At 43.0% G+C, this 7,352-nt stretch overlaps 2 non-coding genes across 2 annotated transcripts; both read left to right on the top strand.

Annotated features, from left to right (window-relative positions):
• The first annotated feature begins 4,147 nt into the window (after window positions 1-4,147).
• On the top strand, window positions 4,148-4,232 carry LOC137373289 (small nucleolar RNA snR60/Z15/Z230/Z193/J17). Its single transcript, XR_010975620.1, has one exon. It is a non-coding gene; the product is annotated as a small nucleolar RNA snR60/Z15/Z230/Z193/J17 (small nucleolar RNA).
• Window positions 4,233-4,886: 654 nt separating this feature from the next.
• On the top strand, window positions 4,887-4,957 carry LOC137373287 (small nucleolar RNA SNORD47). The gene has a single exon (XR_010975618.1). It is a non-coding gene; the product is annotated as a small nucleolar RNA SNORD47 (small nucleolar RNA).
• Window positions 4,958-7,352: the final 2,395 nt, after the last annotated feature.

Here is a 7,352-nt window from a genome sequence, read left to right as displayed (position 1 = left end):
TCTGCAACAGACTACTGTGGGGAACCTTATCAAACACCTTACTGAAATCCATATACACCACATCCACTGCTTTACCCTCATCCACCTGTTTTGTCACCTTCTCGAAACTCTAAGGTTTGTGAGGCACGACCTACCCTTCACAAAACTGTGCTGACTATCGCTAATGAACTTATTCTTTTCAAGATGATTATAAATCCTCTCTTATAACCTTTTCCAACATTTTACCCACAACTGAAGTAAGGCTCACAGGTCTATAATTACCCAGGGCTGTCTCTACTCCCCTTGAACAAGGGGACAACATTTGCTATCCTCCAGTCTTCCGGCACTATTCCTGTCGACAATGACGACATAAAGATCAAGGACAGAGGCTCTGCAATCTCCTCCCTGGCTTCCCAGAGAATACTAGGATAAATCCCATCTGGCCTAGGGGACTTATCTATTTTCACACTTTCCAAAATTGCTAACACCTCCTTGTGAACCTCAATCCCATCTAGCCTAGTAGTCTGTATCTCCATATTCTCAATTTCTTTCTCTACTGTAAATACTGATGAAAAATATTCATTTAATGCTTCCCCTAGATTCCACACACAACTTCCCACTACTATCCTTGATTGGCCCTAATCTAACTCTAGTCATTCTTTTATTCCTGGTCCCTGATCCTATCAGCCAATGACTTCTCGTGTCCTCTCACTCTTCTAAGTTCTCCCTTTAGATCCTTCCTGGCTAGCTTGTAACTCAAGCGCCCTAACTGAGCCTTCACGTCTCATCCTAACATAAGCCACCTTCTTCCTCTTGGCAAGTGCTTCAACTTCTTTAGTAAACCACAGCTCCCTCGCTCGACAACTTCCTCCCTGCCTGACAGGTACATACTTATCAAGGACACACAGTAGCTGCTCCTTGAATAAGCTCCACATTTCGATTGTGCTCATCCCCTACAGTTTCCTTCCCCATCCTACACATCCTAAATCTTGCCTAATTGCATCATTTCCTTTCCCCCAGCTATAATTCTTGCCTGTGGTATATACCTGTCCCTGCCCATTGCTAAGGTAAACCTAACCGAATTGTGATCACTATCACCAAAGTGCTCACCTACATCTAAATCTAACACCTGGCTGGGTTCATTGCCACATTGGATTTGGTACTGGGCATCGCCCCTGGTTGGCCTGTCTACATACTGTCAGAAAACCCTCCTGTGCACACTGGACAAAAACTGACTCATCTAAAGTACTCGAACTATAGTATTTCCAGTCAATATTTGGAAAGTTAAAGTCCCCCATAACAACTACCCTGTTACACTCGCTCCTGTCAAGAATCATCTTTGCTATCCTTTCCTCTACATCTCTGGAACTATTCGGAGGTCTATAGAAGACTCCCAACAGGGTGACCTCTCCTCTCCTGTTTCTAACCTTGGCCCATACTACCTCAGTAGATGAGTCCTCAAATGTCCTTTCTGCTGCTGTAATACTCTCCTTGATTAACAATGCCACCCCCCCCCCCCCCTTACCATCTTCTCTGTTCTTACTGAAACATCTAAATCCTGGAACCTGCAACATCCATTCCTGTCCCTGCTCTACCCATGTCTCCGAAATGGCCACAACATCGAGATCCCAGGTACCAACCCATGCTGCAAGCTCACCCACATTATTCTGGATGTTCCTGGCATTGAAGTAGACCCACTTTAAACCAAGTTCTTGCTTGCCAGTGCCCTCTTGTGTCCTTGTAACCTTATCCCTGACCTCACTACTCTCAACATCCTACACTAGGGGCAATTTACAATGGCCAATTTACTGATCACCTGCAAGTCTTTGGCTGTGGGAGGAAAACTGAGCACCTGGCCAAAACCCACATGGTCATGGAGAACTTGCAAACTCTGCACAGGCAGTACCCAGAATTTCAGAGGCTGGAAGTTTAGTTTAGAGATACAGCCCTTCAGCCCACTGAGTCTGTGCTGACCATCAACCACCCATTTATACTAATCCTACACTAATTCCGTATTCCTACCTGTCCCTATATTTCCCTACCACCTACCTATACTAGGGGCAATTTATAATGGCCAATTAACCTATCAACCAGCAAGTCTTTGGCATGTGGGAGGAAATCCGAGCACCCGGAAGAAACCCATGCAGACACGGAGAACTTGCAAACTCCACGCTGGCAGTACCAGAATTGAACCTGGGTGCTAACTACTGCACCACTGTTATGTAGGGAGCTTGTAAACCAGGAGCTGCACTAGTACAGGATTTTCTGTTATGAAACTAGATTTGTGTTGAGCTCAACAATAATGTCGACTGGGAATTAATTTATATAGTTAAAGCAGATCCAAATGCATTTGGGATCCTCAGTTGAGTCATTCCCATTAGTGTCTGCTGACGAGTCAACTTGCCAGTCTGAATCCATGTTATCTGTGCAGTCAAATAATGACATCCAAGTGTTCTCACCTTTGGCTGTGATTGCTGCCTCCATCCTCCCCCAACAGTAGGCTGCTCCCTCTTGCAATTGTTGCTCCATCCCACCATTCTTTCCCCCTCCTGGGCTGGTTGTTTCCTGCTTTACTGTGAGCACCCTACTTGCTCCCCTGCTGCTTCTCTAGGTAGGGGTTGAGCAGACAGGCACAGCAGTGGGTGGGAAAGTGGGGATTGCAGGAAACCAAGTGGGTGACAAATGAGAACAAAGAAAATTACAGCACAGCAACAGGCCCTTCGGCCCTCCAAGCCTGCACCGATCCTGATCCTCTAGCTAAACATGTCGCCTGTTTTCTAAGGGTCTGTATCTCTTTGCTTCCTGCCCATTCATGTATCTAGACAGATACATCTTAAAAGACGCTATCGTGCCTGTGTCTACCACCTCCACTGGCAATGCATTCCAGGCACCCACCACCCTCTGCGTAAAGAACTTTCCACACGTATCCCCCTAAACTTTTCCCCTCGCTTTGAACTCGTGACCCCTTGTAATCAAATCCCCCACTCTGGGGGGGGGGGGGGGGGGAAGCTTCTTGCTATCCACCCTGTCTATACCTCATGATTTTGTACACCTCAATCAGGTCCTCCCTCAACCTCTGTCTTTCGAATGAAAATAATCCTAATCTGCTCAACCTCTCTTCATAGCTAGCGCCCACCATACCAGGCAACATCCTGGTGAATCTCCTCTGCACCCTCTTCAAAGCATCTACATCCTTTTGGTAATGTGGTGACCAGAACTGCACGCAGTATTCCAAATGTGGCTGAACCAAAGTCCTATACTACTGTAACATGACCTGCCAACTCTTGTACTCAATACCCTGTCCGATGAAGGAAAGCATGCCTTCTTGACCACTCTATTGACCTGTGTTGCCACCTTCAGGGAACAATGGACCTGAACACCCAAATCTCTGTACATCAATTTTCCCACAGATTGTGGGAGGAACCAACATTTTCAATTGCCCCAGCATCTACAGCTATTAGGTTCCAGATTCCTGTTAACTTTGTGTTGCCCTCTGTACCTAACTAGTGCTCTGCCTATGTCCATCTGTGCAGCAGCAGTCACTGGAGCAGGCAGTGAGGGCAATGGAAATTTTCAGGCCAAGGGAACTGTATTAGGTATCTTGCATCTAAGGTTGCAGAGTTTTCTCATTCTTTGCACCTATCTGATGTATAGTGAATGTAAATGGTTCTCCTGCAATCAGACAAAGGCCATTCACTGCATTGTCCCTGTGCCAGCTCTTTGATCAGTCCCACTCATTCCCTGGAGCTCTGCAGATATTTCCTGTCTGTATATATCTAATTGCCTTTATTGCACTGTCTAATAGAAGTTGTTTTCCAGGTGCTTGGATTGTTCAAGAACAGGATTGATGGAAGGTGAGTGAATAGGATTGGCTGTGGGAGGTTGAGCCAGTAAGCCCTGGTATAATGCTTACTCCTGTGGGGTCTCAGTCTTTGAAACTGTAGCTATGAATCAGGTTTGACTGAGACTGCAGTGTTGTATGGAAAATGCCTGCTCATCTGAAGTTAGATGAGTGCTGGGTGTTCTATACTGAGTGTTCTGTAGGTAACTTGAAAACACTCAGCTTCAGCTGCACACAGCCTCTAGTGTTGCTTTGTAACTACAGTATGTACTGGCCTGTTTCATGAGACATCACATGGAGCTGCATTAGTGCAGGGTTTTCTGCATAAGAGGATTGAATGATGATTACATAGTTCAGCAGACAACTGATGAAGAATCAAGCATTTGTCTTTCGCTCCTATCTGAATTTCCTCTTTACACAAATGCCAGGTGCAAAGCAGTGTTTCCTGCTCTGATTGATTCTCTCATTTTACAGATTCCTCCTGACTCCAGATGTAAAGTTGGGCCATGGAGCAATTCTGTACAGGTGTGTTGAGTTCATTCAATACTGCAGGATTAAGGTTGGACCTGATCTGCATTACTGGCTTCTGTGTGATGTATGAATTAGGTCTCTGAAGCATGAGGAGAAATGAATGACTGACAGAAGTTAGTTAATTTGTTTTTAAAAATGCCTCTTAGCCTGTTTAACAGATTTCCTTTTCTTTCTTGCCCAGGGGCTGCAGCTGTTGCACAAGTAAGTGTCCTGCTCCACACTCTCCTTATAAAGAGTGCCTGTGATGAGATCTTGAGACCTGAATTGCTGCTGAAGACTGTTTAATATTAGCTCTAACTGATATTGGCACATGTTAATCACTTGATTCAAGAGCAAGTTTGTCAGCAATAGCTTAAGATTGCCTTTCTGTTTCAGAATGCCCAGATTGAGGAGCAATATCATGGAAATAGTGGAGGTGAGTTTTTGCCAGCAGGGGTCCTGATTGGCAGGGGAGGTAATGCTCAATTGGGTAGTTTGTGTTGTATTCGGGCACTGATTAAATGGCAAGTCCACTGTACTTGGCCTGTTTGTATGAAACCTGTGATGATGATTCTGCCATATGAACACCTGATTCTAATTGCAACCGTTCCTTTTTAATCTGAGGTTTTGTTGCTCTTGACATGCTGTCTTGTAATTGTAGACTTGTTAGTAACCACATGATCCTTTACTTACAGGGAGGTGCACCAACTGGAGGATCCAAAGACATGGTGAGATTGCAACTTCTATCAGAACATTTATAGGGGTGAATGGAGCAATACCTTCTAAAGGAGCTGATCAGTTAGCATTTCCTCCTAGTTTAGGGGTGATTGCAGAGACTTAACACATTTAGGCTGACTGCATAAAGGGGAGCTGCACTCATGTACCATCTTCCTGATGCAAGAAAGCATTTTTATTATGTATTAAAGCTACAGAATTTGTCTAAATAGAAAATGACAAGGTACTTCACAAGAGTATTAGAGAACAGCCATCTAAGATTAAATGAAGTGCCCAAAAGGTAGGTCAGGGGTGGGTTTTAACCAGTCCTAAAGGAAGTGAGAAATTCCAGACTTGGAACCTAGGCACCTCAAGGCATGGTAAACAATTAAAATCAAATGCTTGGAGCAGAATTGATGAATGAGGTTAAGGGTTTAGAGGATGAGGCAAGGCTATTGAGGGATTTTTAACTTTGTTAGTGGGGCCTTGTATGAAGGCTGGCTGTTCTTAAGGTTGTGAAAAACTCTTAATGCAAGTCCTTGTCTTTGAGGCCAAATGCAGCCATCCTCTGGAGAACTAATTGTAGATTCATAACTCCATTTTATCAGTTCACAAAATGCTTATGAATCCTAGTTTCAGCTTGCTGTGCATGGAAATGATGAAATCTATTCTTGAACTCTCTACCTGACAAGTGATGATGGGAATTGTCTGATTCTGTTGCCACAGCCCAGCGCAAGCTGACTAATTTTAAGAACTAATCTTTCTGTAAGAGCAGGAATGGGTATATGCTGGTTGCAAATTAAAATTGAGACTTTGAAGTGTTCCCATTCAATTTTAATTTTCATCCATTTTTCCTCCTAGGTGAAAGGAACCCAGAAACAACGGCGGGACCAATTGTTTTGCTACAGACCTCTGCCTATTCAACAAATAAAACACAAATACCCAAGATTACTTTGTCTATCTCTCTCCTTGCAGACAGAAAGTGGAACTTTGATCAGATTTCTATATTTATTTGCTAGCATTTTCTACAAAGTTGTTGCAGATGTGGTCTGTTCAGTATGACATTTTGTTCTAGATTTCCCCCTCAATAAAACATACTCCTGGTCCTTGGGACTTGTCAGCTGACAAGTCCCATCAACGAGTCTGTTACAGAAACAGGCCTATCACCCCAACATATCTGTTAAGCCTATCTATTCTAATTCCATTTTCCAGCACTTCAGGCAGTGTTACAGTTTCTAACCACCCTGTGGAAACATTTTTGTTTGCTGGGGATTGGGTGGAAGACTAATAATGGGCAGGTACTCTAGCAGTATGTGACCAGTGGCCTGCAAGGATCTGGTTCAACTAAAGTTTAGTGGTGGGGGGTAGAAAGCTGCATTAAATATTACTGATGTGTAACAACATTAAAATTTCATGCATTAATCAAACAGTTAATATGCACTATTGTGTAGAATGTTATTGTCTCATGTTGAACATAATATCTGGCATTGTTTTTGCTTGCATTAGTACTAAATCTCTGCCAACAGACTTGATGGTAGTAATTTATATTGGGGTTTAAGTATGTAAATCAATAAAAAAAAAAATAACAAGTGTTAATAGCATCAGAACAAGGGGTTGGCTGTTCTGCAGCTGTACAGAGCCCACCTGTGCTACTGAGCAGTTTTGGGCATCACACTTTTTTTAGGAAGAATATATTGGTTTTGGAGGGAGTGCAGCATAGATTTACTAGTGATAACACTTGAACAGGAAGGGTTATGTTGAGATTTAGAAGGTTAAGGGGTGATTTGATTGAAGTTTAAAATAAGGGAAATGGGTTAGATATTTCTGCTAGTTGGGAAGGTGAAGGGGCATAGTCTTAAAGTGAAAATAAACACTTCTAAGCCCAAAGGGTGATAAAAATTTGGATCTCTCTCTCAAGCAAATGACACAATTGTCTGTTTTTAAACATGGAGTGAGGAATTTGGTGTCGAGGTAGAATGTGCTGCTTTTTTACTTTGCTTTTACCTCCACTGGTTGAGGGTTTTTCTTTTGTCCAAGCTAGGAAACAAATTTACTATTGAAGGTCACAGACCTGAAAAGTTAACTGCTTCTCTCTCTACACATGCTGCCAGACCTGAGTATTTCCAGCATTTTGTTACTTTATTTAGCCTTCCTTACTTGTTTCATTATTACTTTATTCCCCAGAAACTGCTATAAAGACTATTTCCATTTCCCTTGCTTAACTGTTGGTAATTGAATGTATGCATGAGGATTAGGAAGATTAAGGAGTTGAAAAATCTTTTCATGCGTATCAGTTCAACTCATTGTT

The sequence above is a fragment of the Heterodontus francisci genome, chromosome 8, assembly GCF_036365525.1.
Source record: "Heterodontus francisci isolate sHetFra1 chromosome 8, sHetFra1.hap1, whole genome shotgun sequence".
NCBI classification, from domain to species: Eukaryota; Metazoa; Chordata; class Chondrichthyes; order Heterodontiformes; family Heterodontidae; genus Heterodontus; species Heterodontus francisci.
Note: the sequence above shows the minus strand (reverse complement) of the source record. Positions and strands in the feature narration are given on the sequence as shown.